We start from the raw sequence: 18,038 nt of genomic DNA, 5'->3' as shown, positions 1-18,038 counted from the left end.
AGAATAAGCATGTGCTAACTAACATTATGTTCCTTACAATAATACTTCAGTGTTATATGTACAGGTCCTTGTAACGGGAATTGACTAACGTTGGATTTTTGCAACATGATGTTGATTTAAACTTAAGTGGAAGAAACAACTATTTTACTGAAGTATTAAAGTATTAAAAGGGTTTAATTTTAATTAGCTATTTGTTTTCTCTATAATATTAACTTTACATGGAAATGCTGTAATTTGCTGAAATTGGCATGTATTAAACACAACTGCCATAGCTGCTCTAAAGCAAAATAACTCGTAAATGATGGTTGGTTATTTTATGCTTCAGAATATTTTAGTGCACCTGAAAAGATGGGGACAGAACTGCATTGTTAGAAGTATTAATGGTTTGTCAGTGTAAGCTTCCTTACACAGATGAATTAATAATGCCCCCCTACCATGGAAGAACCACAGGAGTGGCCATCCTGTTAGCCTAGTGTATGGTCTTTCAGTAGTGGAGGTGCCTTACAATGATGGCTTCTGTGATTGGGGGAGTGGGGGCGGCAGGTATAGGCCACTGAGTATCTTTGTCATAATTGAACTAGTCAACTCTGCTGTCAGTCAGATTTGGTTGATTTACTAGAAAGGTCTGTTCTGTATTAAGCAACATACATACAACTAATTTTAATATTCATTACTGAAAGCATCCTCAATGGGGAATATTAGTATTTCACTTCATGTAATGCACTATACCCAACCACCTCATAAAATTTAGAGGTGTTATGAGCCTCAAAACTGAGGCTGGATGTGGATTTTGAACCTCAGACCAGGAGTGAAATCCTGGTCCCATCGAAGTCAATGACAGAAATGACTTCACTCTACCTAGAGTTTCATTCATTAGGAGTGCTCTAATCTGGGCTTCAGTTCAGTATTTCAGTATCCATAGTATTTAATGAAATTCTTGTTAAAGCTTTACCATATCAAGCTCCGTTGTAATACAGGTTTGTAAAATACTTCGCAAATTCAGTCAATGGGCTGAAATTTTTCTGTAATTCCTTCCTCTTAACTTACTAACCATATAAAGCAAGAAAACTTTGATACACAAGATACTACTGTTTGAATATTGACTGCTCATTTTACCACAACGAGGTGAGAGAGAGAGAGAAGATGCAGCTGGGATAGCCTGAAATAATTAAGGCTCTAGTTATGTGTTAAGGGGAAAAAAAGACCAGTGTGACTGTCTCCTACCTTAAATAGCAGGGAAGGCGTCTGTTAGACCTTTGTTTTTTCTTTCACACAGAATCACTGAGATGAATTGGGTTTAAAAGCAACGGGACTTATTAAGGTGAAATGGGAAGAAAAGGGTGGTGGAGATTTGGGCACCAGGAGAAGACTTCAGCTTTGGAACAAAGCTGAGTTTTCACACTGAATGCAGATTTGCCACTTGGTTCACACATTCTATAGTTTTTGTTCAGAATTGCCTGAAGGAAAATTTCTGCAAAAAAAACAGCATTTCCTTCACCCTAGTTAAATAATGAAGTCCTTAATTATGGAGTTATGGACCACTGTAAGACCAATAACATTGTAAGCCTGATGAAAACTTCTTCTCCCTCTCCTCCCGCTCCTCCTCTCCCCCACCCCCCACAATTCGGTCTCACTCTGATATCTCATAGAGATTGCTTTAAGCATCAAGGCTTAGTGTCTTGCAAAAGTATTAATTATGAAAACTGATACTCTTATTGATGTAAATGTCCAGTCCCTTGTTAAAATTTGAACATTCTTGACCTCAACTTCTTGAGGCAATCAGTTTCACGATCTAATCACAGATTGTGAAAAGTTATTTCCTTAATTCAATTTTGAATTTGCTGTCTGATAGTGTCACTAAATGTCTACTTGTTCTTGTGTAATGAGACTGGGAACTTCTGTCCTCCCTGTCTACCTTCTCTATTCCATGCATTATTTAAATTTTATCATGTCTGCTCTTATTCCTTTTAGTTCTATGGTAAACAATCCTAATACTTTCCATGCCCTTGATCAGTCTCACCACTGTTCTCTGAAACCCTTTGCATTCTGCAATAGACCTTTCTTTGAGATGTGGTGGCCAGTACTGCATCCACTGTTTCAGTTGAGGCCACACAAGTGATGTATACAGTGTTCTTGTATAAAAACTTTGTATTAGTCGCCATCCTATTCCTTAGGCATCCTGATACCGTTTCCTTTTTTTTTAAAACCATGTATCTACCTTTAGTAGAGGTCTTCCTTGAGCGGCCAACATTGACATCCGTGCCCCTTTCATAAGAAGATTAAGTCTGTTTAGACCCTTGGGAATTGTAAGAGTATTCTTGATTTTTTTTCCATAGTGTGCTTTTCTTTGCATTTTTTGACATTGCATTCACCTGCTGTCATGCTGCCAAATAACCTAGCTTGTTTAGGTCCGTCTGAAAATTCTCAGTCCTTTGTGGTTCTCACTAATCTATATAACGTCATATGAACTGTAAATTTTGTTTCCTCATTACTGGCCTCTCTCCCTACTCCAGACTATTAACAAATGTATTAAACTCTTGGCCTTGGTATATAACCTTGGTGCGCTCTACTGTTAACCTTTCACCATAAGAAAAATCAGCCATTTAATTCTACTTTTGACTTTGTTTCCTAGTCGGTTACTGAACCATGACAAAATTTACTTTCTCACGTGATGACCATGTGGACTTTTTGTGGTAACTTGTGAGGGATCTTGTCAGAGAATATTTGGAAGCTGAAATTAATATATTTTATCCATTTATCCTTTATCCATTACTTCATTGACATATTCAAAGATCTCTAAGATATTGAGACGCAAATTTTCTTTGCAGAAGAAGTGGTTTGGAATGAAGGTATAGAAGAACTTTAACTAAAAACACTGTCTTAAAGTTAAAGGTCCTAATGGAGAAAGCAGTTCTTCAAATGCTGGTCCCCATTGTATTGCATTGTGGGGTTACGCATACGCACCATGCATTCAGAGCTGGAGAATTTGAAAGTAGCATCCACTGGTCTGTGCAAGTGCTCTGGCTCACCTCATGCCTCTATCTGAGGGAATAAAGGGCAGGTCATACTAAGTGCCTCTCCAGCTCCTTCTCACCACCAAGTGAGAACCTTCAGCATCCATGGCTTTGGCTTCATTCTACAAAATAGGAATTACGTAGTTTGTAAATAGTTATAACACTTTTAAGAGTTTTTACAGTTAGTGTTAGTCTCCCTAGGGGACCCCCATACCCTGTTTGGGTGCCACACTATGCCCAGGACTCCAGACATCAAATTTTGCTTCCTGTCTGCGATTCTTCGTGGTCAGTGATGAGCACCAGCGCTGCCTGTATTACCTTGGGGAAGTCCACATCATGGCGAGGTGCAGTATTTCCCAGTCATTCCCCAGTCATACCTGAGAAGGGCGGGAACTTTTGTCTCCACAGATATGTCATGGAGAAGACCATGTGTCCTCAATCGGACCCAGAATGGGAACCCTCCTCCCCCCTCTGGACTTCATCAGGGCAACCTCAAATTCTATCTCTGCAAGAGCATATCTGCCCAAGGACAGGTTCCAAGCCATGAAAACTATCATCGCTCATGTCCCAAACAATCTTTGAGTACCGGTCAAGTCATGTCTGTCTCTCTCCTAGGTCATATGGCCTCATGCACCTATGTCACCCCATTCAGAAGACTCTATCTTTGTTGCTTTCAAACACAGCTGCAGTCAGTATATTCTCTAAATTGCCATTCCATGAACCTCTTGATGACATTTCCAGTCAAAGTAGTATTTTCTCTGCTGTGATGGACAAATCCTCATCAGGTATGCATGGGAGTCCCTTCTTCAAGAGTGTTCCTGTGGGTGCTCCACCTTAGGTGTTGGTGCTCCCTGTGCCTGAAATGGCACAGACACCTAAGGAGGAGCACCCACAGGAACAACAATCTTGAAGAACCTCAGTTACTGCACAAGGTGAGTAACCTTCTCTTTTCTCCCTTCCACTCTGGACAGGAGCATTATTACAGATGCATCCCTGTTAGGTTGGAGAGCCCACATGAACAGCCACACAGCACAAGGTACCTGGACCTCTCGAGTGTTCAGGAAAACCGAATCCAAAAGAAATCAAATCAAATGAAATCTCTTTAGTTGAAACCAAAATGAATATTTTCAGGCACTTTTAAAGTGCTAAATTCACAAAACGGCCAGAGGTGAGCATAGTGCTGCTGCCCTCCTTGGTAAGTTGTAACTCAGTGGTTAGGACATTCACCTATGGTGTGGGAGAGGGGGTTCAGTTCACCCATGTCCCTGATGTGGAGGGGGGAATTGAATTTCATTGTCCCTTGTTGCAGGAGTGTCCTAGCCACTAGGCTATGGAATAGTCTGGCGGGGGCTTTGTCAGTCTCCTAGTGAAGGTGTAATTGTGTGTAAATAAATAATAATTAGTCATTGGAGCATAGACTTGAACGTGAGTGTCCTACATCCTTGGTGAATGATCTATCCAATGCTACGGAGTCATGCCAGGTTTCTGGCTGAGTGATTCTATGAATTGCCACAATGAATGACCATCCCCACCACCTCTCTCCGTTGGGTATTCTGTGAATGGCCTGTAGGTCCCAGGGAAAAGAAACTTGCTGCAACTATTGGTCAAACTAACAAATTGCTTTGGGTTGCATTTTTGGCAAATAAACTATTTGTCAAAAAAAACTTTACCAAGCTCTACAGAAGACATTAGTACCACTTGTTGCCTCTACTTTTTGCTAGGGGTCATTAAGAAAAAGGCCTGGTGTTTTTATGGGGAATATTGGAAAAGCAGCAGTACTGTTGTTGTATGTGCTTACTTAAAACAGGAAAAGCACAAATTGAACTTCAACTAATTGACTAATTTGAGTGTGAAAGATGAAAAAAATTGAGCAGTTACTGAATCAAGTATGTCTGACGGGTTTCTATTGGACAATGTATTGTAATCAATCTCCTACAACTACTGTAGTTTATAATATGCTGGCTAGACATAATCTCACAGTACTTCATGGATTCTAAGGCTGGAAGGGACTGCTGTGGTCATCTAGGCTGACTTCCTGTATAGCACAGGCCATGGAACTTACCTAAAATAATTCCGAGAGCATATCATTTAGGAAAAAGTCCACTCTTGATTAAAAATTCAGTGATGGAGAATCCATCACAACCCTTGGTAAATTGTTCCAATGGTTAATTACTCTCTCCATTAAAAGTTTATGCCTTATTCCAATCTGAATTTGTCTTCAATTTCTAGCCATTGGATCAGGTTACATTTTCTGTGCTAGATGGAAGAGCCCCATTGCTAAATATTTGTTCCCCATCTTATAGACAGTAATCAAGTCACCCTTTAACCTTATCTGTCTTAAGCTAAATTGATTGAGCTCCTTGAGTCTAAGTATAAGGCATGTTTTCTAACCCTTTAATCGTACTCATGGCTCTTCTCTGAACCCCCTCCAATTGATCATCATCCTTCTTGAATTGTGGGCACCAGAACTGAACACTGTATTCCCACAGCAGTTGCACTGGTGCACTAGTAAAATAACCCCTCCACTCGTTCTTGAGATTCCCTTGTTGATGCACTGCAGGATCCATCTTTTGGCCACTGTATTACACTGGGAGCTCGTGTTCAGCTGACTTATCCACCATGACGCCCAAATGTTTTTCAGAGTCATTACTTCCGAGGATAGTCATCCTGTAAGTATCACCTAAATTCTTTGTTGCTAGATGTATATATTTACATTTAGCCATATTAAAATACATATTGTTTTCTTGCACCCCTGTTACCAAGCGATCTAGAGTGTTCTATATCAGTGACTTGTCTTCATTATTTACCACTCCGCCAGTTTTCAAGCCATTTCAGATTTCATTAGTGGTGATTTTTTTTTCTTCCAGCATTGATTAAAAATCCTAAATAGCATAGGACTAAGAACTGATGTCTACAGATCCCACTGAAAACAGACCTGTTTAGTAACAATTCCTTGCTTACAATTACATTTTGAGACCTATCAGTTAGCCAGTTACTGTTAATCCATTTAATACAGAGATACGCAGTGAGAAGTTCATGGGCCAAATGTGGCCCACCGAGGCTTCCAGCGTGACCTGCTAGCTCACCTTCAAAAATGTTTAGAACTACGTTCACGAACAGTGATGCACTGCCTATCATTTGCCCATGACTTCCTTAGTAAGTACCTTACTGGCAGTGCTTGATTTGTAATGAAAAAGGTGCCGGGGCTCAGCTCCGCGACAAATTAAGCACCCGCTGGGCGGCTGGAGAGCAACGGCTGCTTGCCGACTGCCCAGCTCAGAAGGCAATGCCACCGCTAGCAGTGTGGCAGAAGTAGCAGTGGCATGGGGTATTGCCACCCTTGCTTGTGCGCTGCTGCTGCTGCTGGCAGGGGCACGGCCTTCGCAGCTGGTCAGCCAGGGGATGGCAGACGCTGGCTGGGAGCCCAGAGGTGCCAGGCTCATCCCCAGCACAAATTAAGCATTTGTTACTGGATCTTAAGTTCTCACAATAGCGATACAATTGTCCTTTTTTTTTAGTTTAGTGATGGAAATGGAATCAAAAATCAACACGACTGGGAGTAAATGTCACACAGTCAACAGCAAAACCAAGCTTTTAATCCACACTGGACAGCAGATTTTCTTTTTTATTAAACCACCACCTTTAAATGCAAAACCTTTGTGTTTTAATGTGCCAAATGACTGCATCAGTCTGTAAGGTGGTCAACACGAGGCACCACTTTGAATCAAACCACAGTAACTTCAACGTGGCCTATCCTCCTGGCAGTGTTGTGAGATGTGACAAAATGGAAAATCTGAAGTCTTTGTATCACACTTAAAATTTTATTGTCACAGCATCAGCCAATCTACAAGAAAAAGCAACAATTCCTTCTCTTTGGATCATGTTGGTACTGGTTAAAAGGAGAGCCTTTCCTGGATGTTTGTGAAAGAGTGAACATTGGAAATGCTGGAAGAGCTTTTTGTTGAAGATAAAAGCAAAGATGATGTGCACCATGTGAAGCAAGATCCACTGTCTGATTCCACTGCAGTGTGAAGATTGGATGTAATTTATGAGGATCGTTTGTGAGTACTGCTTTCCAATTTTAAATATGCCTAATATAGGTTTCTTGCAGTGGATGATCAAGTGATTTAAGTGACACTACCCAGCTATCGCTGTTTGTTAGATTTTATGATCTTCGATGAAAATTTTTTGTGCATAATACAATTAGAAACCTACACCACAGAAGAGATCAGTTTTGAAAAGGTAAAAGTATTTTTTTGAAAAAAAAAAAAAAAAAAGTAGTTAACTTGCTTGTTACAGACTGATGTCCCTCCATGAAAGGGAAAGAGAAGGGCTTTGCTTCACATTTGGCAGCAATACATGCTTCATTAAATATACTTCACTGCATCATTTACCAGACAATTCTGTGCGGTAAGTTGTCTGGGGACATGAAAAAAAACAATGGTGTTGTAATTAGATTACATTGTGTATGTGAACTACATACACTCAACTTCTAGCTTGCATCATCGTCTTTTTAAAGCTTTATTACAAGACATTTTGGCTGAATACGGAGACCTGTTGCAGCATGACTACTTTCTCTGGTTAAGGAGGGGGAGTGTATTAGAGAGGTTTGTGTACTTCAAAAAGAAATAATAGAATTTCTTTCAAACCACAAGACTTGCAAGTTCCTGGAATTTATGAATGATGTTCCCTCTGTCACAAGTAGCCTTTTTGTGCCATATTGCTGGTCACTTTAATTTTCTCAACTTGCAGCTCCAAGACCATGCAAGCAGTGTCAGGAATCTGTTTGAAAAAGTATGTGCCTTTCAGAGGAATCTTGTAATCTTTCAGGGAGACGACGAGAGATGTTGCACTTTCCCACATTGCACGTAGTAGCTACAGATGAAACGTCTATGAAAATGATACAAGAATTCCTAAACAATCTGAGCAAAAATTTTAAAATGAGATTTCAGAATTTTCAAATTCTGAAGGATTTGCTTTTATTTTTTCGTGGTGTATTTTGTTGTCTCTGCTGAAGGAAGGAACGCTGGCCTTCTGAAGCAAAGAACAATCTTGATTCAGCTGATGAAGGTGCCTTTCAATTAGAAATTGTAAGGCTCCAGAGCTCTGATGTCTTGAAGGCAAAATTCAGAGTAGTGGGACTTTGTGATTTCTGGACTCAGTAGGCTGACTAGTTTCAGAATAGCCAGAATCTAGTAATTTATCTTTTTAAAAGATGCTTGGATCAACATACCTCTGCTAATCTGGGTTTTCTACCATAAATATGATAAACCAACACTGTGATTGCCTGACAGATGAGCATCTTCACCAGTGCATTCATGTTGCCCTGGCCGCCTCCTACAAATCACTCTTCACAAAGCTTGTCAGAGATCGTCAGTGTCTCCTCTCCCATTAGAGATTGCCACAAACACGGGTGGTAATGTTGATTGCAACATTTATCTTTTAATAAAGTTTATAATCAGTCTTCATTTATTGGCAGCCTAAGATTGTGGTTTTGGGGGGGGGTTTTTGGTCAGCTTTCTGCACAAATGGCCTGCCTCTTGTCATGAAATTCTCAAATTGGCCTGCAGGTCGATCTAATTGAGTATCACTGATTTAATGTGTGTGCCATGTTAATTTTCTATATTCTAGTTTTTTAATCAAAATGTTGTGTGGTACTAAGTAAAATGCCTTACAGAAGTCTAAGTATATTACCTCAACACTATTACCTTTATCAATCAAACTTGTACTCTTACAAAAAAAAAAAAAAAAAAAAAGTTTTGACAGGATCTGTTTTCCATAAACCCATGTTGATTTGCATTAATTACATTGTCTGCCTTCAGTTGTTTAAGTCCCATATCAGCCTTTCCATTATCTTTGTGGGATCGATGTCAGGCTTTGTCAGGGATCAATGACAAGCCTATAAAATGTATAGTCTGGTTGGTCCTAGGATGCCATTTTCAGGAATTGTCATGCAGCACTTGAGTAACCATGGGATTATCATTTTGCCTATAAATCAGGTGAATAACTGGCATTTATTGAGCCTGTACTTCTTTCAGGGCTTGTCTTCACTACCAGGGTAAGTCGACCTAAGTTATGTCGACTCCAGCTACATGAATAACGTAGCTGGAGTCGACATAACTTAGGTCGACTTTCCTAAGACACTCTCTCGTCGACGTAACTTAATCTTCTTGGGGAGCTGGAGTGCTGGGGTCGACTGGAGAGAGCTCTGTCATCGATTTAGTGTGTCTTCACTAGATCTGCTAAATAGTCACCTGCTGCATCAATTGCAGCAGCGTCGATCTCCCCGGTAGTAGAGACAAGCCCTAAATCAAGATAATAGAATTTAATAAAATTTGCAGATGACACAAAGTTGGGAGGTATTGCCAATACGGAGGACGACCAGAATATCATACAAGAAGATCTGGATGACCTTGTAAACTGCAGTAATGGAAATGGGATGAAATTTAATAGTGAAAAGTGCAAGGTCATGCATTTAGGGACTAACAACAAGAATTTTCCTATAAGCTGGGGATTTTAGTGGAAAGTGGCAGAGTAGGAGAAAGACATGTCTGTTTGGCCACTCATAGTCATCCTATGATCAACAATGTGATGTGGCTGTGCAAAAGGCTAATAAAAGTCCTAGGATGCATCAGATGAGGTATTCCAGTTAAGACAGGGAAGTGTTAGTACCATTCTAGAAGGCACTGGTGAGACCTCATGTAGTATATTGTGTGCAGTTCTGGTCTCCCGTGTTTATTAAAGATCAATTCAAACTGGAATAGGTGCAGAGAAGGGCTACTAGGATGATCCAAGGAATGGAAAACCTACCTTAGGAGATGAGACTCGAGCTTGGTTTGTTTAGCGTAACCAAAAGAAGGCTGATGGGACAAACTATTGCTTTCTATAAATGTATCAGAGGGATAAATACACTTGAACATCGGCAACTGCCAGTAGCAAAAATCCCCAAAGGCTGGAGAGGGGACACTAGATGGGGAGGCTGTGAGTTACTACAGAGAATTCTTTCCCAGGTATCTACCTGGTGGGCTTTGGCCACATGCTCAGGGTCTAACTGATTGCCATATTTGGGGTCAGGAAGGAATTTTCCCCCAGGTCAGATTGGCAGAGACCCGGGGCGGGGTGGGGGGTTGCCTTCCTCTGCAGCATGGAGCATGAGTCACTTGCAGGTTTAAACTAGTGTAAATGATGAATTCTCTGTAACTTGAAATCTTTAAAACATGATTTGAGAACTTTAGTAACTCAGAGATTAGAGGTCTGTTACACAAGTGGGTGGGTGAGGTTCTGTGCCTGCAATGTGCAGGAGGTCAGACTGGATGATCACAGTGGTCCCTTCTGGCCTTAAAGTCAGAGTATGAATAATAAAATTGAACTAAACTATGCGGACATTTAGTCCAGTGGTAGACACAGTCCAATCGGATGTGATTAATCATGGTTTTTGTATTTGGGCACACTAGCCCCAAACACTTGAGATGCTAAAAGAATCAGTCAGTAATCAATGGCCTGTGTGTCCTTGCATAATCTGAAGGATAAGGGCTGTTTCAAGGTCTAAAAAGACCAGGGATACAAGTCAGTGTTCTGCAGATGTTGAATGCTGAAAATTTCAGATTTGAAAATGTCACTCAGATTATACTCTGAGCAAATAAAGAGGCAACACTGGAATTCCAACCTATTTCTTAATCACTGTATTGAAATAAGAACAAGTGTCTCGCTCCATCTGAAAAATTATAATGCCAAATTTCACGTGGATTATAGCGCTTGAGCCAGACTTCCACATAGTTCTTGATTATTTTTTTTTGTATGTGCAAATTACTCCAGGCAAAAAACATGGAGACTAAGGCACATGCAATAACGCCCTACAATTCAAATTCCTGGTATTAATGGAAACATAGATTGCTAAAGTCATGATGACATTGAAATGAAGGATAATGTAGGACAGGCAGAATAATGTGACTGTAAATGTACATGTCATTAAATTTATCACTTTTTCTTTACTGGTGAAATGTTAAGTAGAGAAACTCATGGTTTTATAAAGAATATTTTTACAGAGGCTATGATTTTCCATCTTCACCGAGTCTAAGGTGGGTTGAGTACTATACTGCCACTTAAGAACCTAATGTTCTTCTTTTCAAGGATTTGGTGAAACATTTCTTATTGTAGATGGCTATAATTGTATCTGGTACATCAATATATAAGAAGAGGTCTTCTCTGATGCAGGACTCTATTATACGAGATAGATTAAGCCAAAGCCCAAGTGCCTCTAAAGGCAATGTGTATGGAGGCTTGTGTTTGGATATCTTCACCAAAGTGGATTGGACAGAGTAAATAAAGATGCTGGGTATACATGAAATGGAACTACTACAAAAAAGGAGAGCATGTAAGAGCAAAGCAGAAAGTGAGACTGAGATAAGAGGAATAGTAAGATGTTCAGGAGTATATGGAATAACAGGAAAAGCAAAAACAGACAACTGTGTGCAGTTAAACAGAACCTTGCAGCTGAAGATGGTTGAAATCAAAATATGAAAGTTTGGGGCTCACCGGAGAGGGGATGTCACCAATGTGTGAGAAGAAAAATGATAATTTTATAAGCATATTGGAGTTATGTCAGCAACTCATAGAGGACCAACTTGATCTGAAATGAAAGATGAACCAGGCTTTAGTGGTGGAGAAAGAGAGACTGATTCTTTCCTTTCGTAATATCTCGTAAAATGATATGATTTAAGAAGAACCTTCTTGCTGAGGGTTGTCTTGTATTCCCAGATGTGTGATATGGCACCCAGCCTCAAGCTGCAGAACTTCCTTGAAAAACTGTCATTTGGGAGGAGGGTGCCCAAGAGATCTTGAAACAGTGATCTCACTCTACCCTATAAAAGGGAGTGCAAGTAGTAGTTTAAAAGAAACCCCTCAAATGAAAATATTACTTCGTACCAGAATGGACGATCCAATAAGTACTTGGCTAATTTCATGGAATCTCTCTAGCCACAGTTATTTCTAAAGCTAATATAACAAATAACCATTAATTGACTCAAGTTGTATTGCTTGAGTTTAAATAATGAACTTGACTATTCAAATCTGAGAATTGATCAGTACATAAAATCTTGAGATTTATTTGATACTCATGTTGTAGTTTTACTTAAGATTTAAAACTCTTGATGTTTAAGTAGAGGTTGCTCTGATTAGAAATATAAAGCTCTATTCAAACTTAGTTTTCCAAGAACCATGGAAGTCTCCTCGCAAGTTAAACATGTATGTTTACAAGAACCTTCACAGTACTTTAGAAGTGCAAAATATTAGTTAAATAATGTTTCAGGTTTGCTGTATTCCACATTTTACAGCTAATCCAGGCAATAGCTTGATGAAGGGAACACTAATCTTCTTAGTTTAGTCCTGTGGTCTTGAATATTTTATACTTTTTTCCCTGAGTAAGTATTTTAGTTGAATTGGAGGTATGCTGTGCTATCTGAGGAACAAATGTGTCCAAAGTGAAGTAGGGAGAGGCTTTTTGACCAGAACAAATGGTATAGAACCTAATAGTTACTGGGGCATTATTTTAAAATATTGAAAAACCGTGTACATGATCCTAAATATGTTTACTTGACATTTGCTTTTACAAATATTTCAGATTGAAGGTGGACATAAAAATACTAAGCATTTGTTTAACTCTTTCTTTGTTAGTCATCTTGAATTATATTATTGACTTCCATGGGAAGAGAATTAAGCCACGGGTGAGTGATTGGTAAATTGCTACCAGAAATGTCTTAAACGTAATACTTTCCCCTTCCTCTACATAATATATTCCTTTTTCAGAGGTGAGGTAATGTACCAAACAATTTTGGGCTAAAGCATCCAAAGAAATGGATAGATGTTTTTGAGACATTGGCCAGTGGGTTTTGACTTGGGCCATTTCAGATGCATCAAATAGTATTCAGGTGCTTTCCTCTGTTTCAGAAATGATCATATAAGAATATCTCTATATTGGTCTATACAGTTTGTACTTAACACTAACTACTATTAAATGTTGAAAATGGTGATATTTTGAGATAAAAAATTAACTTCACTCTGGATTGTTTTGAAAAAGAAATGGACTGCTAAGAAGGGTGATGGGAAATCTGCTTCTCTTTTTAGATGCTGTCCTTGGCCCTTGAACTTAATATAGATAACTAATTCAGTCTCGTACAGTTTACTGACTGAATTTATGGATATTCTAAATGTAGGACATGAATCAAATGAAGATGCTACAAAGGCATAGTATCTATTAGCTGAGACTCAAGTTAATAGTAGGACTTTTTAGGCTAGATTAAAGAAAATCACATGAGACTTCACAAAGTGTGCTTTACATGAAAATACTTTTAAAGATGTGGATTACGAATTGACAGTCTGAAGAAGCTGTAATCTTTCATATGCTTGATCAGCACCAGCACTTCAGCATCTAAATGTTACATTACTAACGAAAGCAAATGTCTCAAGTAACTGTATTCTGATTTTAAGTGGTTGGAATTTTAAAATAGTAAATCACCCTTGATTATAATTAAAGATGATGGGTCAGTGCAACAAAGATGAAACTCGGACTGCAAGTTCTCTAAATTTTGAAGGCATTGTGTCTTAGGTCTTGAGTTGCATAATGGGTCCATCTGCTGTTAACAGAAATTTATTTCTGAAAAGCTCCCACTGTAAACCTTAAAATGTTGCAATTTTTCGTTAGAAACAGAACACTAAATTGAAACATTTCAGTGCATAAAAAACAGTAAATTATAAAATTTAACTGAGTAACCTAATGATAGAGAGTTGGTGTGAAATGTTGATTGGAAGTTAAAAATGAACTGAAGTCTGACTTCATATTTTTATTCAATTACTGTTCATTTGTTTGTTTTTTTCCAGCAGCTGAACACTGAAATTCAGCTACCCCTGGGGGTGAGGGTAGTAGTCAAACATCTGGTGCATGCCTATATTGTGGCCGAAGTTGTGAAATACTCATGACTAAAAAGCTAACTTGCTAAGCCAAAATTTTGGCTGTACTATATGTTTATGCATAGCTAAGCTTTCTATATAATGAGTATTCTCCCTTCCAGAAGTGTGCACAGAATGTGATGGTCAGTGTTCTACTGCCTTAATTTTCACTTTAACTTTAATTACAAAATACCATAGTCAGGTTCTGTCTTGCTGTGACTGCCAAAATAATGTCCAATTTGATTAAATCCTATGAAGACAACCTATTAAGAAATATATGCATGGTGTGGGAATAGCAACAACGCAAGCACTTCTTATAATATTGGTATCATTTTTTAAGTGGGAATTAACCAGACTACTTATTGTCACTGGGATAGTTAGAAACAAAAACTTAAGAAATGACCTCACCACACATTAAGCAGTGGGGGGTCATTGTCAGGCTTGTGGAAAAAGGTGTATGGCCCTTTTAAGGGCTAGATAGCCAGAGAGTGACTTGCTGCTGCAGCAGCTTCAGACTGGGGATGCTGACCCATTCCTCCCCTGATGACACGAAGAGATGGAGGACTATTTAGGTCCATGTCGGCACAGGAAAAGCCCTCTTTTACCTGGACCAGGCAAGTGGTGAGGTCCCAGCACCTGCTTGGGTGGGATCAGGATGGGTAAATGATTAGGGAATTACCTGCACTGTATATTTTTATCTGCTGGGTACTCCCTGACATTTAGGAATAAAGTTGCAGCCTAATTAAACCGCATCTAGTGTGTCCTGATCTCCTGGCATATCTGGATGCAGGTTTGAAGGTGAGGTGGGAAAAGAAGAAAAATGTGAACAGTAAGACATCTAACCATTTAACAGAGCTTGGAAATAGAAGCAGGACTACCAAAACTGTCTGAATTAATGTTTGTCCTTGTAATTTTTTTAACATGAGTGAGTAATAACTTTGCTATTAGGTCACGTAAATCTTATAATTAAATTGAGCCTCTTTGCTCATAAATTATTTAGCCCTTTTGTATACAGTACTAGACAGCATTATAATCTTTAAGTCAGACTGAGATGAAGGTCTTGTTTCCAGAGGTATATGTTTTTTAGAATTATTTTTGGGCGACAAGCTGGTCAGTGGATGGAAATACTTTTTATGTAGGCTCTGGAAGTTTTACAAGTATCTTGTTGCATTACTGATGAATAAAACTTAATTATGGCAGCCTTGTGAATGGCTGTGTTCTGGTTTAACTTGTGTCACAGTAATACATGGATAATTATAGGATATAGAACCCAACTAAAACAAATAAATATTTTCTGTTAAATTCCAATCGTGCTGTGTAGTGAGGTGAAGACTCACCAGTGCGGCACCTCCTGCTGGTCATCTGGGAATTGGGTCTTTTCCAGCTTACGGAGTGCCCTCTGCAGGCCGGTGTCTCGCCTGCTGCTGGCCCCGTGTCCCTCCCAGACCTCAGTGCCCTTTACCCTGGGGTTCTGCCCCAGTAGTACCCCCACACTCTGGGTCTCCCACCCTCGGGAACCCCCCCACCCTCTAAACCCACCTTGCCTCAGTGGCTACTGCCAGTCATCATCTAGCCCCTGCTCACTGGGGCAGACTGCAGTCTGTAATGGACGCTCATCATTGGCAAGGGGTTAGGACCTGCTGCCTTTGCCTATCCCCAGGCTGCCCCGCTGCAGCCCCAGTACCTTTCATAGGCCTTCAGCAAGGCCTGCAGCCTGGGGGTTTACTAGGCTGGAGCTCCCCAGCTCCCTTTGCCCTTCCCCAGCACTGCTCTGCTTCAGGGACTTTGCTCCCAAGCAGCTAGCCCTTCCCACTGCAGGATTAGAGGGAGATTCCTCTCCCAGGTTCTGGCCCACAGCCTGCTTATAAGGGCCAGCTGGGCCCTGATTAAGCCAGCCACACCTGTGGTCAGTACATAGTCAGCTTCCCCTAGCTGTTCTTAATCCCTTTTCCCAGCTGCAGCCCTCTCCAGGGCTGCTTTTAACCCCTTCAGGGCTGGAGTGGGGTGATCATCCAGCTACATGCTGGAATTGGAATGTATAGCTAACTTGACACTAGCCTGCTAATAAAGTGATTCAATAATAATTGCCAGCCACTTTTTGTGGAAGGGGAGACCATTTAATTCCATATAACTATGGTAATTAAAAATAATTATTGCACATTGTCCCTTTCAAGACTAACCACAGAAATCGAGCAACATGTAGGTGGTCTGATTCTAAGCACTCTGAGAGCACTCTGTGGGATGTATTAGACTTTGTGCATCAACAAGCACTAAACTGAAGAGAAGAAGCTCAGAAATATCAGTTGAAGTTGGTTTATGAAGACTCTTACTTTAAAAGCTGTTGGGCATTCTCTCCAGATGTTAGGCCAACTATTTTGTCAGATAGGTTTGTCTTTAAAAAGACTGAGATTACAGGCAAAAGGAGAAAAGATACAAATAATGGAGCAAATTCTTTTCAATAGCAAGTAAACAGCCCAGATAACTGAAAAATATTTTGGACAAATTCTTAATACTAATGAACATGAGTAGGGACACATGGTAGTTGGTGAGACCTGACTAATGGAAATTCTTACCAAATTATTTAATAAAGGTTATTTTAAAATTAAAAATTATAGTGTCTGCCATTAAAAAGTTAGGTTCCTTAATACTGATTTCAGCCTAGGGAAAAGCTGATTAGATCAAATAACACTTCTTGGTAATTAAGTTTAGATTCCTCAACAGTAACCGCTGTAAAGTGTAATGTTACTGTATTGCTGTTAATATAGAACAGCAATATAATAGCTAAATTATAATCATACCAATTAAAAGGAATAGGATGAGATTTGTCTAAGTCAAAGTGAATTGTTAACATGCAGCATCAGTAGACAGTTTTGTACAGCAAACCATCCTCTACAATATATTGGTAAAGTCTGTAGCATAGTGGGGCATCAATTCTGTTTAGGGTCACAAAATGCTGTTTATAATGAAAATGAAAGATAGGTCATATTCCCAACTATCGTAATTAATTTCATATCAGATGAGAGGCAATTATTGGCCGCTACCGCAATATTTTTTCAGTCTAAAGAGCTATTTAGAAAAACAACTTACCTCAGTATAGATCTGAAAAAGAGATGCAGATAGAGGCCTGTCTATATTAACAAACCAAAAAGATTTCATAGTGGAATACTAAAATGTCCCTGATGTTCTTTAGAATGACTACATGTAAGTGCTTCTGTATAAAGAAGGACATAAGGATAAACATATTTGGAATGGATTCTAGGAAACGAGATAGGCATTAGTGGGGGGAGGGAGAAACTGCAGCTATCATAGGATTTGAATATTTGAGAGAGTATACATGTGTGTAAGAAATATGGATGAGGGAGAACATGGTATGGACTTGTGAAGTGGTGGGTTTTTTTTCTTTTTTTTTCTTGCATTAAGGAAAGTGACTGAAGAAATGATGTATTGCAGCAGCTCTGATTTTAGAAGCCTAGAAAACACAATTTTAAACGTGGGGAAATAAAATTTGAATCAAAGTAAACCTTTAAGGCCCAAAATCAATTAACAGGATACCTGGGTATATTAATACTTGCAAATAAAAATAGGCATTTATCTAACAGACAATTCCTGAGTGGAGCTTTTCGTTCTCTTAAGTGTTAGTGATGTCACTAACTCTGACAATAAAAGGAAAGTACCTCCCTACTGTGTGTTAGTAATGTACCTTTTAATGACCTAGAAAAATTATGCTCATCTCAGGCCTTGGCAAAAATAAGATGGAGTAATGAAAGGGCCAATAGGGTCATAGTTTAGGGCCACCAAGCTGCCGAGTCCCCAGTAATGTTTGTCTGAAGTGGTGTATGACTGCATCTGTTTGAGCAGTGTCCAACAGCTTTGGGAGCTGCTTCATCAGAAGGCATTTCCTTTCTGTGTGTAAGGATCTGTAGACTTCCATTCTCTTCATGTATACCACTGATCCTTCTGGCCAAAGGAGTGAAGAGCCTAGATAGAGGAAGGAGAAGACAACTAGGAGAGAGGGGAAGTGAATGAGTTGGATGGATTGGTAGAGGGAACAGTGAATAAGGAACATTGGAGGGAATTTTT

The 18,038-nt window shown here is 39.5% G+C and overlaps 1 protein-coding gene across 2 annotated transcripts in view; it reads left to right on the top strand.

Moving 5' to 3' along the window:
- The window catches only part of NECTIN3 (nectin cell adhesion molecule 3), a 122,667-nt gene that overhangs the window by 85,642 nt on the left and 18,987 nt on the right, over positions 1-18,038 (top strand). The window lies entirely within an intron of this gene.

Source organism: Chelonia mydas, chromosome 1 (genome assembly GCF_015237465.2).
Source record: "Chelonia mydas isolate rCheMyd1 chromosome 1, rCheMyd1.pri.v2, whole genome shotgun sequence".
Classification (NCBI taxonomy): Eukaryota; Metazoa; Chordata; order Testudines; family Cheloniidae; genus Chelonia; species Chelonia mydas.
Note: the sequence above shows the minus strand (reverse complement) of the source record. Positions and strands in the feature narration are given on the sequence as shown.